Source organism: Lineus longissimus, chromosome 13 (assembly GCF_910592395.1).
Source record: "Lineus longissimus chromosome 13, tnLinLong1.2, whole genome shotgun sequence".
Taxonomy (NCBI): Eukaryota; Metazoa; Nemertea; class Pilidiophora; order Heteronemertea; family Lineidae; genus Lineus; species Lineus longissimus.
The window spans coordinates 12,179,358-12,197,538 of NC_088320.1; the positions used below are offsets into that span (position 1 = coordinate 12,179,358).

General features: G+C 43.8%; 1 long non-coding RNA gene across 1 annotated transcript; it reads left to right on the plus strand.

Moving 5' to 3' along the window:
• The first annotated feature begins 3,329 nt into the window (after positions 1-3,329).
• Positions 3,330-6,334, plus strand: LOC135498244 (uncharacterized). The gene is made up of 4 exons (XR_010449032.1): positions 3,330-3,435; positions 4,787-4,879; positions 5,565-5,613; positions 6,145-6,334. It is a non-coding gene; the product is annotated as an uncharacterized LOC135498244 (long non-coding RNA).
• The last annotated feature ends 11,847 nt before the right edge of the window (positions 6,335-18,181 follow it).

An 18,181-nucleotide genomic window follows, 5' to 3' on the forward strand; every position in this document is an offset into this window, starting at 1 on the left:
ATCTTCGTACTAAATGCTACTTCGAAAAAGTGATGAGGCCGGCCTTTGGAGTGGAAGCCTACTGGTACAGGCAAGAATTTGCCAAAGGCAGGGGGATTATTCACTGGCATGGCCTTTGCTGGCGCGGTGATAGAGAACCACACAATCTCCTGTATCAAGCCTTTGAAGATGATATTGATGAAAAATAATAATAGTAATAAAATTGTTACTTATATGGCGCAACTTTCCAGAATTAGTCCTGTTCAAGTGCGCCCTCCCGTCGAGTTGTAGTATTGACTATAGAGTTCTGTTTTTATCTGTCCCCTGAATGCATTGTAAGTATTGTTTCTAATGTTACCGTTTAGGCTATTACATAGCCTAGGGGCACTCCTGGAGAAAGCTCGGCCTCCAAACTTATCAGCGTTGAACCGTGGTTCAATGAGGAGAGCCTGTGCTTCTGATCTCAGGGGCCTGGCTGGTGAGTACAGTTTTAGCAGTTCTGTCAAGTATGCTGGCGCACTGCCATTGATACATTTGTGGACTAGTGTTAGAGTCTTAAACTCTATTCGTTTATATATATAAGTTATGTCGTGCCTATCTGTCCTGACGTCAATCATGCTCGCATAAATTATAGGTTACGTCACGGAGACTGTCTTGGAGGATTCAAGTAATGAGGTCTGAACATGTATTAACTTTAATTCAATGGCGATGCCTTTTATATTGTTGCACTATTCTCAGTTAGTTTGAGTCCCAGAACTATTCAATTTAAGAGCTACTCGGCCACGTTCACCTGAGTTCGCATATCCTCAGATACCTCCCTGGCGAGCAGCCTATGGCTAAACAGGAGCTGCGGGGGAAGGGCGCACCGAAGGAGAAGGAGTCCTAAAAGGGACTATACTGGAGGGACCAATAATATATTATAACAGTAAAGGGGTTAAATCAACGGGAAAGTTCCCTAATCTGATACACATATACTTACTGCCAAAGCAACGTACTAACTACTTGATGCAAGTGCCCTCGGTGTGAAAGTGTGCCCAAAGTACTGTCATGAAAGTCTTGGACAAGTGTTCACCCTAGGGAAGTGTGCACCCTTGTAATTAAATATTTACCCTTGCATCTATATAGTTGCAAATTTAGTTTAGTATGGCATTCAAGAGGAGAGGAAAAGAAGCGAGACCGTTCACAGTGCTGTGTGAAACCCGTCTGCCGTCCCGCGCTCCCACCGTCAACAATGGACGTCATGACGTCGGTTGTACCCCCGCTGCTGAGTGACAGATTTGTTCACAAGATAACATCAAACATTATTAATTCTAGTAATGATTAATCATAAAAAATCGCCTTACGCGGCTCTAATTAACATAAGACATGTAGCACAATATTAGCTTCTGTCTGGTAAGTCACAACATTAAGTTTCAGTACATTCTTCGAGTATTTACAATGACCACTCAAGCGGTGACGAAAACAGCTGAACAACAGCCAGCCCGTCTGCTTTGATCAACATCACGTGACCATCTTGATGACGTCATCTCACGAGAGGCGATGAGGCGCATGGCGGCTTCGAAGAAAACGTGTACAAAAGAAACGTGAAACATCGGCAATTACGGACGGAATAATTATGTTAACTACCTCATATTTACAATGAACGAACCTAGCAATATCCTGGACGGACTGACATTAAACTTAACACATGGTAACAAGGTAAAACAAAGTTGGAAGCTATGCAATTGTCCAAAAATGGTCCAATCAATACTTGCCGCTTACATCAACAATAACACTAACATTGTAAAATCCTCACACATTTTTTCCGTGACATGGTCAATTCAACAACAGATGACAGCGCAACCCCCAATTCAATTTGCACCAAACTACTCATGAGCACGATCAAAAGAGATATTTCAGCCACTGAAGCAGCTTACGAGTTATCATCCTTACCTCTTTATCGCTGTAGCCACCAATTCCAGAATGTCAGTATGTCAGGTGCCAGGAAACTGGAAAAATCCGGTACTACCCTAACAAAGTTGACTCCTTTAGACAAATACCTCTCTCGAGATGAAAAGGATGAATCATCGTGGTATGACTTCACCAGTCGAGGTGGAAGCGTTCCAGTAATAGCTGGTGGTCATGTCAAAGCAACATGGCCACTCTCAGAGGAATACTCCAAAACAATGTTACTCCTGCACTGGCCAAACTGGAGGGCAATTAGTAAAATCAAGCCTGGCAACACCTCCTGGCAGGATCAAATGGCACTATTCCTTTCAATGGATGCATCACAGCTGATTTAGAACGTGCCAAATCTGGAAAAGAAAATGGAATAACCGATCACGAAGAGAACTACGATGATGATGCAATTGATGGCCAAAATCCTGATGAGCCAGAATGGATGGACCTGGTTAGACCAAATCATGAACATGTCGTTCCCAGCACAGACTTCATTTACGATGATGGTGGTCCAGAGCACAACTGTAGTGCCTCATCTAGAATATATCCAGCAGATCTTGGTGTATCCTGGCTCAATGATCTAAAAAAAGCCCAAACAGAACCAGATCACCTAATCTTACCAGAAGTCTCTATGACATCGATGAACAATGAGCAAAAATATATACACTGAAATAGCTTGATTGATTCCCGATCAACCCAAAGTGTATCTGCACTTCCTGTTGCAATAATATTGTGAAAGAACAGGCCAAGTTCTATTTACACTGCGTCCACATATTCCATGTCTCATGAATGAACGTAGTTAGCTAGAAATGTATTCATCATATACGAAGTCCTAGAATGCTCATTCAAAATTCAAAAATTCGAAATTCCCACCAAATTTATTTAGTCTCTACAATATATGACCACGGCGTACATTAGCTGCGTATTGTGTACATAGTGCATGGGTGGTTTTAAAAGCGGAAATATAGTCCCTCGAATCATAGAGTCCTTCACAAATGCCTGTGAGGAATTCTAGTCCTAAATCCATGCCAGTTCATCCCGAACACAAATCCTGGCCTCTCAAATCCGGTGTGACAGCGGATATAGTCCCCCTGGAGTCATAGTCCGGTAGCATTGTATTTGATCAATTAAGCAGCATGATCTATTGTACCGCTAACCCTAACCAAGACATTTAGCAATGCGGGCTATTGTTACACGGACTATCAGCCCTAGGACTACTATCCCTTGCACACCGGGTCTTTTTTCACCGTGAGTGTAAACCTATCCTAACCACTTGAAATATGTCAAGTGAGTAGGAGTAACAGGTTGAAGTTGAAGTCGAGTGTCAATGGAATTTTGCAGACAGTGCAGTGACAAAGCAGAATTTCCAAGCATTCACGAGAGCTTTGTGCTCAATTACCCGACGCACATCCAGAATAAGCCCTGCTAGACCTGGCTACAAATACTAAACCTTGCCCGAACCAACACCCATTTCAGTCGTTGGACTCCAAGCGTAGTGCAGTGGCATCTTTTCAAAAGGTAAGTGTATTCTGCCAAAAATTCCCTCATTGACATCAGCAGATGGTAACAACGTAGGAGGGTGGTTCTCCCTGACCAAGGTGTCATCATCAAGCTACTTTTCCATACTGGCCCTTTTATATTCCTCATTCGACATGTTATTTTGAACGTCAAAAAGAAGTGGTTTTGTTCTTTTTTCATCTTATCCATGCTCTACGCTTTAGACCACGCTCTACGATGCATGAAAAGCCAATCACCAGGGCAAGGGTTGAAGGCATGACTGCTTTGGAGAATGGTTGAGGTATGATGGCTGGTTTGACAAAACCTTAGCGAGCAGTTAGAAACACGAGCCATCCTTTAGGAGGACTATAGAACTGCATGTTCGCGCATTCGAAGTTCTTCAGCTTTGCGGAATTCTTCATGTGACTTTACATTGGTTGATCCCGCGTAAACACACCACTGACTGCTAAGGATCCCCTGTTTATTGTGGCGATGAAAGCAAACTGGTTTAGTATACGTGTGAATTTCTACGTATTGAGATTTCGCATTTGTTTTAGGGCAGTACAGTGTGGCGTAAATTGAAAAAGCATTGCATGCGTTGTCGTATTCTGTCGGTTCAGTTTGTAAAGGGGGCGCAAAATGACGAAGCCCAGGGTCATTTGCAATCACGATTGCAGCAACGCACGCAATTCATACGGCTTTGTTATTTTACGCCCCACTGCTCGCCCAAACACCCAGACAAACGAGTTTGTTCTGCGATTCAAGCAAATTCGCGTTTGGCGACAAAATACCTTAACTCCTACAAGCTTATATATAAGTTTACCACTGAAGGCGATTTCGAGAACGCACATGCCCGCCTTTGCTCTGTTATGCTTCACTGCACCCAAACCGAACCAGCAAAAGCTTATGCTTTGCAACATTGGAAGTGGCTGAATGCGATTCCGACATCGCAAGTGGCAATGCATCATATACAGTGCAGAAATAGTTATTGTATTGGAATTTTTTGCAACATCGCGTAAGTTGGCAATCTTTCAGTTAAAGCCTACCTTATCCCTTGACATAGACAGGTACATGAAGATAAGAACTCTAGCCCAACTGACAACAGTGTCAACATTCGTACTATTTTATGTGTGTTCTCATTGAGGGTGTGTTTTTCAGTCGAGGAGGGGGGGGGGGGGGGGGGCCCTCATTTTTACGTGCTTGTCGTGTATACTGTTCCATTGCGTCGAGACTGGTGCATTACCTCGACAGTTAGAGCAGCGAGATACCTTGTTGTAGTTATCCTAAAAAAAACAGAGTCAGCCGTATCCTCCTCCCCTCGCACACGTTCGGTCGTTAGTAATCTCAGTTTCCTCTTTTTGCTACATTCCAGGAAGTTACGTCTCTCTAGCAATATTTCTCACTGAAAAGATGAAGACCATTTGTGTCCTGTTCGTTCTGGTGGTGATCTTCTCCTTGGTCCTTGGTAGGTTTACATAACACGCCCCGCAAACGAGCAGATTACTCGCTGTTTCTGATTATAATCGCTGCTATGTGCGACAAAGAGATCTCACGCCTGCCTTTAAAACGGGTACTGAATCGCTCAGTTTGCGATAATATTCATGACATTAATTTTATGAACGAGTAACCTTTGCGATCTCAGAGCCCAATATCCTACTTGCCTTATACTTGGGAAATCAGGAGTTTCTCGAATAATGCCCCGTAGCCTGCTCAGGGAGAATTCTTCCTCTAATATCATTACAGGCTCGTCGAAAGGTGGACCGACATTGCGCGCCGACTTTATTTACCGGGAGGCGAGAGCCTTTTTTCGACGGGTATAGGTTTTATTAATTACTTGGCATGCGATTGTAACAACGCATGCGACAGTGCATTTTTTATTTCACACGGCTTTTTCAGCGGACACTGTACTCAAGCAATGCAAACATCGCGTGCTTAGTGAAATTCATGGGACAAGTCTTAATGCATTTGGTGACGCGATTCAGTTCCCATGGATTTCACAAATCATTCGATTTTGTACATTGCCTCGGTGCAGTGTGGCGTAAGTTGACAAAGCAGTGTATACCCGGTGGCAATCTCATTCACTTTACCCCAAACTTACTACCCTTACCAAACACCTGAATTAATATGCCCCGTCTATCCGTTACTTGCAGGAGATAACGTCGAGGAAGGATTCAATGAAGAAACGGATCTGGAAAAACGGTAGGTGACACAGCCTTTGGGTTCCTCTCTCTCGCTTGTTCTATTGGTGGCGTCACAGTAAAATTGGCTTTTGGTCACACACAAAGAGGCTTCAAACAGCATCCTCCCGTAATCAGTCCGCCAAGGATCCTCCTACCTTGAACCAGAATTAGCCATTTGCCCCCCCCCCGCTGCCGATCAAACTACGCTAGTCATGACAGTTACAGCTTGATCAACGGATCCATCATATGTAAACCTATTTATGGATCTCTCCTTCTCTCCTCCACGCTAATAGAGAGAAATTTCGCTCTCCCGTAACGCCGAGAAATCCACCGAGAAAGAACCCATTCCTGCGTTTGACGTCCCAAGTTTTCGTGAAAGATTTCCCGATCTCGTGCCGGTCTACGTGAACCAAGTGCTTTATCATATACCCTTATGCACTTGTATCTGGGCGCTAGTTTGGGATCGGGAACTCGGGAAATGCCGGACTGATCGGTTTTTGGAACGGGATTGCGAAGCCTCACAACGCCCTTTTATCCCGCTTTCTTTCAGGTCGGACTGCTTTCCTGTCGGTCACTTTTGTACCAAGAACTGGACTTGCTGTAACACTTCAGGTGGCATTCCCCACTGCGGCTGGGACTTTAAATGTTACTAATAATCAGACAACATACCAGTACCAAGGATGAAATGACTTGGATAGAACATTACAGCATCCTTCTGTACCACATTTGTGCTTTTCTGTAACTGCTTCGACCAAGAATCAATAAAGATTATTCTTTTTTCCTTCTTGCTATACCAAATAAAGAATTAGTTGCAACCAATAAGACTTGTTCCTATGATTCAGTGTTTTTTTTCGCGCCTATATGTTCCACATATACTGTAGTTTCATGAAAATAACACCACTTCGGGATATTCAAGGCCCGGCCTCTTCTCTCGAGTCTATTCACCAGAGGTAACCAATGAGTGACTTCGCTGGCCCTTGTGATGGCTCAGCCGAGCTGTCACGGTTACGCTAGATCACTTATTACCGCAGCCCTATTGATTTCAAGTGTTGTGGGCCTACTGGTCGATGAGTGCGCATGTGGAATGACGTAAAAGGTAAGGCCACTCGCCGACCCTTTATACAGGTTGTATCATAAAACTGAAGCACCTTTTAGATTGATCCAAACCCCCAAAACAAAAAAAGTCCTTATTAAAACTCTGAAGAAAAATCTACGAATGCTTGCATCAGTAAAGCAAAGTGAGATTCAGGCAATGATAGTAGTCACGAAATTCCGAAGAAAAACGAGGAGCTCATCCTCTGTTTTTCTACAACCCTCTTTTTTTTATGTAGACTCCCTAGGCCTACGTGGGAGAAAACAGAATCGAAGTTTCTAGGATTTGTGGTTTTCTTGAGTAATTCTAGGGCATCTTAGGCCTATAAATGAAGCCCCACTGAGGGTACCCACATTAGAGACAACCTGTGCGACAATGGATGCTGTAGAGCTGCAGAGAAAACGACGCCGGTGCTACACCGTGACAGAAAAACTTGCCTACCTGAGAGACCAGAAGGAGGCACTTGTGAACGGTACGGTGCGCAGTATGTGAGAGTTCGCCGCCCACTATAACATCCCCTGGGAGACGTTTAGAAGGTGGAATCTCGAGGACCTCGAGCAGAAGCAAGAACAGGGGCATGGCCGGAAGAAGACGGTGATGGAGCCCCGTGATCCGTTATGGCCACAGGTTGAGGACCAGCTTTACCAATGGCTGCAGCAGATGAGAGAGCGTCGCTTCGCAGTCTCCGTTCTCGACATTTAAGATAAGGCGTTGGTAGTGTGGCAAAGCTGCAGTGGAATGAGTCAGCCCAAGATGTCAGAGAAGGGATTCAGCATTGTCGCCCTCAGCTAGGGGATTTCAACGCTTCCATAGGCTGGGTGGAGTGCTTGATGAAGAGACGCCACGTGTCCCTACGGAAGAATACAACGACCGTCCCCGCTGATGCTGCTGCAAGGATCCAGACCTTCCGAGATGCGGTTGCTGGGAGCATCGATCATCTTGATATAAAGATGCGGTTCTTCTTTAATATTGACCAAACATTTGTCCTGTTTGATATGAGAACCATGTACACGGCCAACACCACGGGGAGAAGGCCATAGACGTCCGATTATCCAGGTCCAATACCAAGCTGGGATACACCGTCACCCTCTGCATCGCAGCCTCTGGAGCAAAGTTGCCGGCGCACATCACCTTCCCCAGAACAGGTTTCGTCCGGGTGTTTGCAGCCCTCCAAGACAACCCACCAGCAGATGTAAAGATTACCCCATCGGAAACTGGTTGGATGAGGGAGGAAACGGCGCACCACTGGTTAGATGAAGTCCTATCACCCTACGTCACCGACAACGAGACCGACCAGTTCCTGTTAATCGTCAATCATTATCAGGTCTACCGGACAGAGAACTTCCGGACGAGAGTCCGCGACATGAGAGGCAGCCTGGATTACGTACCTGCTGGTTGCACATCCCTCGTACAACCGTTAGACGTTGCTGGACAATCTAATAATGTGTATCTTTAGGTTTGAAAAAAAATTGAATCGGGATTTGCATCGTTCTTTTTTATTCCTTCACTGATCACTTCGGACAAGACTGTACATTCAGAGGGATGTTCGGTTTTGTCTCCAGATATGTGACGGACAACTTCTCATTCTTACCAATTTCGCACTGCAAAGTATCTTTGAAAGCACGAAGCTGGTAAGGGATGATAAGACCCGAAGAAATGCTCCATTACCTCCCTGAGCAGTGCCTCACTTTGAAAGGGCAGGTCAGTCCCTAAAACCAGCAGAAGCCAATATGTCGGTTGGACTTTTTTCATGGACACCCTGTACACTATCAGCCATTAGCACTGGGACACCCTTTACACTACCAATGACGATTAGTTGAAAATGTTCTGGGACACTCAGTACAATGGCCGAAGGCCCGATCCCATTATCCCATTCATAGGAGACCTACGAATCGGTTTCAACAACCCAAACAATAAGGATCGGACTCGAAACTGAAGTATATTGGATATGAGGCCTGGACAACCCTCTCTGGAATCCCAGCCAATGATCGGCCTTCTCAACAGCTCTGTTCGCCACCCTATGAGTTAGGGGCGGCGACACCGGCTGTTAATGAAGTGGTGTTATTTTCATGAAACTACAGTATATCGAGAGGCCGAGTATCATACTGTAATATACTATACTATTTTGTCTGCTTTGGAGAATGGTGGAATATTGAATACTACTGTACCAGGATGAGATACTATGCGCTCTTGGTTTCTTTTACAAGTAAATGTCCACATCCTTTTGGGCATCCTGAACCTCAAGCCAACACTCGGCACCAACGATCGAGGGGATGAGGATACGACTGACTCTGGTTTTTCGAGGACCTTTTGGGCCGCTGGGCGAAAACTACTGGCGCAATTTCTTCAAAGTTTGACCTCAGACCAAAAGTACTTTTGCCTTTAAGCAACCAGTAATTGGTCTCTATAGAACCATATTTTGCTTAATCATTCACTCTACATCCGTGTATACAGTATATCGAGAGGCCGAGTATCAAACTGTAATATACTATACTATTTTGTCTGCTTTGGAGAATGGTGGAATATTGAATACTACTGTACCAGGATGAGATACTATGCGCTCTTGACGCAAGGGCCCAACGCGCCGCGTAGCGGCAAAAAAGCCAAGCTGGCGAAACATTTATAACGGGTCACCGTCACTTATTATTGGACTTATAGCGCATTTACGGGGTTGCAACTATTTTGCTTTATAGTGTCACCAGGAAAGAAAAGCATGCGACCTAACGCCGATCTATTTGTATAAAGTGATAATTGGAAGGTATATAGTAGGAAATATCAATAAAATAATCATTCCATTTCGTCTTTTGAGGGCATTTTTGATTGTAAAAAATATATGTGTACGTCACCGTAGTCTCTGCAATGATAATTTTATCAGAGCAGTCTCGCGCAAGTAGAAGTTCTTTACCTATTAGTTCTTCACTTATTAGTCTCAACGTCTGGCGCAAAGCCAGACGTTTTCCATTACGATTTCACTACGATGTTTGACAAGAAGGAGCAGTGCGCGAGATATGCTAATGAGCAGACTTCCCTCGCTTGAGTTTCTGAAGAATGTTCCATATCGCGCTAAGCTCATCACTACTGATTATGACAGGCGTGCAACGGTAGGTATCTGCTCCCCAAATCCACCCTAATACGGTACAATAAGTTACCATTCGATGGGAATGGGACAATGCCCTCACTGTGTATGGAGTCATAGGGATAAGAAGACATTATTCATTAGTGTTGGTACAAGTGATTTTGCCCAAAAAGCATGCGCATTCAAAAAACAAAATATGCAAGGTATCACGTACATGACCATGACGACGTGCAGAAAGTGCACTGGCCAGTGCATACCCTATGGCTATGTACTAGTAAACATGGTAAACATGAATCGGCAGTTCATTTTACTCCGAGCTTTTCCTGAAACATATAGCCATGATAATTAGGCCTACCATGTACCATGACCAATAACAGCACTAGATCATGTAGATGTCAACAAGTTCACATGAACCGTATAATCCCATGTGGGGCATGCGTCTAAACCAAAGCCCCAAAATCACTTGTTTTGGTCTATTTCAGTTTCACTTGTGTTTCCCCCGTCTCCCAGTCCATAATACATTTACAGTTTACAATCCCCGATCATGGCCCAACAAAAGGTCATCGTTGACTAAAGGAACACAACTGTTCAATGTATTTATAGTTGAATGCGATCAAACTACGTCTTTTCAATCGTGGATTGTAAATTTAACCCCATGGGCCTAGGGAAGGCCCTATAACAATACTTTCGACACAGTTATTATCTCCGCTGCCTCCACCATGTTACACACAGTGCTCACTGCTGATTCTAAAATGCGCCACCTAGTCAAAACAGGACATATGTTCTTCTAGGAATAGATCTCTTTCCAATATTTCGTCATTCCACTATCGTCATCACCTCATCATACTTTCATTGACATTACAGGCACACATCCACAGAGCACTCTTCAAATCATCTACACAGTGGTTATCCAACTAGGATTATAAAGGTAATTTCTTAGCCCCGCACAGTGGGTTTCAGTCTTGATAAAGGGGCACTATCCAAGATAAAGTTACAAGAAGTAGTCAATAGGGGTCTCTCACCTCTCACTGTATGTCCACACTATTCACGCTTGTACGAGGAATACATTCAATGCTGAATCTAACAACACCCAGTGCCCTTACTCTGTATATTAGTCTCTGGAAGATGGCCCATTTCACTCCTTCCTTCTACTTCACCTATAGTCTCATTGCAAACGCCTCAGTTCTATGATATCACATTCACTTTCAGCTGTCATGCAACGCAACAACTGTGCTATCTGCCATCGCACATCAACGAAGAAGTGCAGCCGCCCACATTCCATCTCACGTCTGTCCGACCAGCTGCAATCCTCGAGGACGCCCCACTGCACCACGATTTCACTACGATGTTTGACAAGAAGGAGCAGTGCGCGAGATAGGCTAATGAGCAGACTTCCCTCGCTTGAGTTTCGGAAGAATGTTCCATATCGCGCTAAGCTGACCACTGCTGACCATGACAGGCGTGCATTGGACTGGTGCAGGTTGGAACTGAACATTGAATATGCTGGTGGTGACGCTTTCTGATGAGAAGTTGGTCGTGACTGATGCAGTATCCTTGGACTTGTCCACAGCATCGTTCAATCATTGCTCTCTGAGCTGCCTTGATTCTGTACTTACCCAAATACTAAGACCAAATGCCTGTTGACTGTGCTTTAAGAGAGACTAGCGCCATGCCTAGAGTTATGACTGACCCCTATTGGCAAATTTGTATGACTTTATCTTGCCTACCTAGCTGCTGCCTATGGTCTCCCTTTAACTGCGGAACACTTCAAAGTCGATAAAATGCCATGTTCCACCTTTTAATGTGTTCAGACCGCCATTTTCAAAATAATCAAGTCAGGACACTGCCTTCTAGTCTCATAATAAATTTTGCTTTCCTCAATAATAACATTTTTCTTCTTCAATGCTTTCATCATTCCAAACTTCTCCTCCTCTGACTTTTACAGGGGTACAGTCATGGCAATCAAAACCCAAATACTGAGACCAAATGCCTGTTGACTGTGCTTTAAGAGAGACTGGCGCTATGCCTAGTCTCTCTTAAAGCACAGTCAACAGACACCAACCCCCTCAGACTCAGAAACCACAAACGCCCAACCCTTCCTGCTACCTTAATACTTCTGGGTTTCTTTTACAAGTAAATGTCCACATCCTTTTGGGCATCCTGAACCTCAAGCCAACACTCGGCACCAACGATCGAGGGGATGAGAATACGACTGACTCTGGTTTTTCGAGGACCTTTTGGGCCGCTGGGCGAAAACTACTGGCGCAATTTCTTCAATGTTTGACCTCAGACCAAAAGTACTTTTGCCTTTAAGCAACCAGTAATTGGTCTCTATAGAACCATATTTTGCTTAATCATTCACTCTACATCCGTGCAGTGGCCAATCAGCGCCACCCGTGGGGTCTAACGGTATTAGGCTAGCTCGTTTGCATACCTTTAACGCGTTCAATTTCTAGCGCCGCGCTTCGGTAAGCACCGGATCTCGGGCCTTGAAGCGCATGCCCAGTATGAATCGAGCCCGAACGCTTTGGCACCAGGCCCGAGTAACATTATGGTAATGTAGCGTAAAAAGAAATGACCAGACACACTACCGGGTGTGCGTTGCGTTAACAACAAAAACTACTTACTAATCTTATTGACCAATTTTTTTCACATCTAAATATCAATTTCTTTCAACAGCTATTATATTTTTGCCAGAAAAGTGCAGTCTGATGCAATAAACACATTTCTTGTATTTCGCAAAGCCGGTGTAATGTTTTTGAGTGTTTCTATTTTTGAGTGTTTCCCCTCATTGTTTGGGAACGCTAAAAGATAGATTGACAAGTTCTTCTGTGTTTCCCCCTATTGAAAAGTCATGGTCTCTCTAGCTGCCTATTGTTTGGAAACACTGACACATGGGAAACAACCACAGATGTTACACCGGCATTTACAGGCTCGTTTGGCATACTTTCTCGAAGGTCACGTGCGGCGGCCATTTTATGTCGAAGTAACCCGCTCGCAGGGTCGCTCACTTCGGCCTGGCGCCAGTACCAAAACGAACGAGTGATAAACCCTTCATCCTTATTCTGGCCTTTCTATTTCATAGGATTTGAATGGAAATACGAATAAAAATCTTCAAACGCTTGTTAGTTTTGTTCAAAATCATTATCTACCTTATAAAAAAGTGTTATTGTCAACTTGATTGTTTTAAAATTGTTCACTTAGCCAAACAGTTGTGATCCATGGTTTTTATATGAATAACAAACATCTAGTTGACATTTAAATTTAGACAAATATTTGGATAATCAGAGTATTTTTTTTTGTTGTACTACAACGTTTAGGCCAACTATAGACTAATTAGGGGAAGATTTTCTCCTCTAGACTCCCTTGGAACTCCATCGCATCATCCTAATTTGGTCTCCTTATGGTGTGGAACGAGGTCGGTCCACTGCGTCCGGTGTGTAAACGGAGCAGGTTCACATAAAAACTCCGTTTAGGCTACTCTTTCCTTTAAATCTTGCCTGATTATAACTTTTATCAAACGTCGATAAAAGATCGCAAGGTTTTCATCGGGAAACAAAAAGGCGTGAAGTACAAGGCTTCAAATAGATAGCGCTGACATCAGAATTACTTGAAGGCGATATGCCGTTACATGACTTAAAGGCGATATGCCGAAACAATCTGATTATAGGGCCCTCCAGTATATACCCGAGGTCACAGACTGAAATTAACGACGGTGAGGGCTAAGCAGATGTGTATTAGTGGATTTCTATTTAACTGGACCACAAGTAATACGAACGGTGTTCCCCTTTAAGGAAGCAGAAAGGGGACGAGTTTACGGATAACAAAAACTGAAACATGGACAAGTCACTAGTCAGTTATGAACTCTCCATTTGTACACAGGTCACGTCGCACCAACAACTTGTAAACCAAATCATCCGCGCATGTTGACAGTGATTTATAATAGCAGCGGCTAAAAACTCAAAAGGGTTACACACGAATATAATTATGATGATTTTGCAGGTTGTCCGTGACGAATTACTGACATAACAGCAGATTTTCGATCAAGTTTCTTTCAATTATCGGTTGTCTTTCTTTCACATTTTCTTGAGTGAGCCTTTGCGTTTACACTCCGAGGGCGTTGGACCAGCCTCAATCCTCACCATCAGAATACCAAATTAGGATTACGCAATGGATTGCCAAGTTATTCTAAGATAAAATCTTCCCCTAATAAGTCTACAGTTGGCCTAAACGTTGTAATACAACAAAAGAAATACTCTGATTATCTACCGGTAAATATCTGTCTAAATTTGAATGTCAACTAGAGGTATGTTATTCATATAAAAACCATGGATCACAACTGTTTGGCCAAGTTTGGACAATTTTCAAATAATCAAGTTGACAAAAACATTTCTCTATACTGTAGATAATGATTTTGAACAAAACTAATATCAAAAGTCAAGGACTTAGTGCGCCCCCCTTTAGGTCGGGAGCACCCCTGAACCCCCCTACGATAGCGTAACGTTTTTACCGAGTACAGTGGAGGGGAACCCCCCCCCCCCAACCCCCCCCCCATGTTGGGTACATCCATAGTTCCATCCGACACATTTTTGTTTTCGTAATACATTGTCCTTAGTGAGTGTAAGCCGCTATTATATATAATTCGGGGGACACCCGCCGCACCCCCCATTTTTGCCTTGCGGCCAGTCAGATTGTTCAACATTCCTTTCCTCAAGTTTTTAAAAGTACACTAGTAAAGTTACCCGTGGTATGGCTTAAGCCACAACCACATTAGCAATTTTTCTTCAGCAAGATATGATGACACCAGGTGTCGGGTGGAGCTACTTGGAGAACTAAACTTGCTGTGTCGTCCAGACTAAACATGAATTCTCCACAACACTTCCTAAAGATTCAGTGGGAAAGAGAGTCCAGATCAAAATTACTCGTTTACTGGCCTCTCTTTAGCAAGGAGGGTGCTAAAGGTTGGGTTACAGCATATTTCACAATTCGAGTGCCTGTTTTATACACCACACCTAAAATGCAAACGCCATAAAAATTTCCAACTTGTACAAAAATACGCCCCAAATTAATTTACAATATAGACCTAGGTCAAGTTTTTACATTACAACCCACCCAGAATGTAGAAATGCTTGTTTTCCCCTCAATGCTGTTGAAAACACTGGTTAGAAAGTGGTGCTGCACCATCCACATTACAAATAGTGACCACCTGGAGTGACAACATGTTGCTTGAAAATAGAACAGGCAGCTCAGACAACAATACTGGTGGAAATTATCAAATTACTTGAATAAGAAAAGTTGTTGAGTTGACCACACTATTCACAGGTGTGTTCTGAGGTCTGGATGGAATTAAAATTCCATTAAAAATTGCTAATCTGGTTGTGGCTTTATAGGTCCACTCCTACAAATAACCGCCCATAGTATGGGCGGTTATTTCCGCATTAAATGATGGCCTAAAACGCGTCTTTATAACTGGCGACTCGTGTGTGTGTGTAGAGCAACCCGTGCGTACAGAGCAAAACGCGCGTTTCTGACTCGCGACCCCTACAAAGAACATAACGCGAATGTATAACTACTGTCGCATAAACGTGCCGTCGGATAACTAGTGTCGGATAAGTGCTGTCGGATAACTGCTGTCGCATATAAGGTTCCTCAGCCTCCCGCATCGCGGCGCTCTTGTGTCTTGATGATTATTGTTTTTGCTCTAAGCGACATACGATTTACCAATTGGTAACTGTAATGTAGAAGGCAATATTATCAACCCGATTATCAAGAGGGACCTGGTCCTGGATAGGCCTGCCCAACAAATTCACAACGTCTTGCAGCATGCGTGCTGCCCGCTGGAGCACATGTTGATCTTGATTAGTGGCCATTTTTTTCTTCTGTCTCAAACTCGGGATTACGTCGCTTAGAGCAAAAGTAATAATAACTAGCGCCGCGATGCGGGAGGTTGAGGAACCTTATATGCGACAGCAGTCATCCGACAGCACTTATCCGACACTAGTTATCCGACACTAGTTATCCGACGGCACGTTTATGCGACAGTAGTTATACATTCGCGTTATGTTCTTTGTAGGGGTCGCGAGTTAGATACGCGCGTTTTGCTCTGTACGCACGGGTTGCTCTACACACACACACGAGTCGCCAGTTATAAAGACGCGTTTTAGGACATCATTTAATGAGGAAATAACCGCCCATACGGCAGGAGGCGCAGTCCATACTTACGTAAGGGAAGGGGGCAGGGGGTGTACCCCAATGCGTGTAGGCTATAGCATGCATTCAGGGGGGGCCAAAAATCAGCTTTGCTTTTCATGCGTAATTTTAAATGGATGGACCCTTACTTAGGCTAAATGGATGGCCCCTCCTGACTGCTGATGTCCACTGCAGGGAGTACAACAAATGACTGCATGGCAGGCAGTTCAGTTATGTACGCAGCATGCACACACAGGGATGCGTTTGAACAGTTCAAGAATAGGAAAACCGGGAAAAATCATCACTAAAGTGCCTTCGGTACTCTCACTCCCAGAGATTAATTTTTTTTCTGTTTTCCGGTGTTTTAACTGCTGAAACGCGTCGTGCCGGCCGGCGCAGTGTACAGTGTGTCAGCATGCACAGGCCGGCACAATGTGCAGTGTCAGCAGGCACAGGCCGGCGCAGTGTGCTGTGTAAGCATGCAGCCAGAGGCCGGCACAGTCATTGACAGTGTGCAGTGCGAGTGACGAACAACAGGCCAGCGCTTCTGTCTATTTAATTCCTCTAAGTTCTGTGTCAGTCTGCTGAACATGTTTCTGCACGCAGCATTCTGCACGCAGCATGCACAGGCCGGCGCAATGTGCAGTTGTCAGCATGCACAGGCCGGCACAGTGACGTAGGCCTACGAACGACAGGCATGACAGGCCAGCGCTTCTGACATTCTGTCATTCTGTGTCAGTCTGTCTGCCGAGCATGTTTCTGCCCGTGTAATTTAAACAACCAGTACCAGGTCATGGTGCATAATATAGTAATCTCCAATATCTTAACATTTTGTAATCATAACTGTAACAGAAAGGACGGATAATTACCAAAAACAGGTGCAAAACTCGCCGGACAACATTGACACTTTGCAAATTGACTGTTCTTCACTGGTCTGTCACTTTGTTCGCTGATGACGTCATCAACACATTTTGGTTCCCGAAGACTTCAACAGATGGCAGGGCGAAAGTTGCAAATTGACTGTTCTTCACTGGTCTGTCACTTTGTTCGCTACTGATGACGTCATCAACACGGAACGGTCAACTTCGGCAATGTCCGGCAATTTCCGTGAGTTTTAGATCAGACAAAATTCCTGAATAAAATCGCTAAAAAGTCCACATTCCCGGCAAATGTTTAGACTGAGAATCGATCATTTTGTGAACGGAAAGGTAGTGAAAGGTTAGGTGAAGTTTCAAAGAGACAGTGCGCACGGTTGCCGTGATTTCCTTGGAAGTCTATAGATTTAGTAGTGTAGATGTAGTTCTTATTTGTTTGTTCCAATCATGGCAAATTGGTTCAATGATGCTCAAGAGAGACAGGATAGTATTACTACTCCCTTCACAGACCGTAGTTTGTCGTTGTCCGCTAGGGTACAGAAATTCGTTCAATCATGGAACTCTCACCAATTTGCTCGCGCAATCGGTGTTTGGATTATGATTATGATTTTGCTTATGAAACGCTGCTAAATACAAATGATTTTTCTAGTTATGTTGGCATTTTATATCGGTGGGGGTTCAAAAATTTTAATTAATTTAATAAAAGAATAATTAGAGCCTACAGCCAACCAACGACAATCAAATATGCGACTCCGAGGAGCTACCTGGTGACAAGTGTGCGAGGTGGTTGGTGACGAGGTTTAGTAACTCTCCCGCGAAATCGGCGCAATTTTGAAATCAGAAGTGCTACAAAAAAAATATTTCTTGGTATATGGATTGGATTGACCAAATAAGGAAAATATTTCCCCACGTGCATATCGTGCACGTGCATATCTATGGTGGTGCAAAACCTGTTGCCCAAACTTTTGTCATGATTAAGATCAGTCCTTAAAACTCAAATCTCCTGCACAGGATATGACTTAAAGTCTCCACTACTGTAAAAACACTTATGACATGAACTTTTAACACTAAAATCAAAGAACATTAACTGAACATCGCTTCAATCCACTATAATGACATGATAAAACACAAAATATCTCATCACTGAGTGTAAACACCACCAAGCTTTCTATTCACCAAATAAAGGGAACAAGGTGATCAATCTTGTCCCAAAGTCCACAGACTATAATGGCTCCTAGTTTCTGCTTGCAAGAGTCAGTTCTTTTAAAGGTGCATGTAGGCTTCACCTGTGAACTTCAGATTAGCATATACCTGCACAATACACACTCTTTACTTGTATGACAAACACTATACT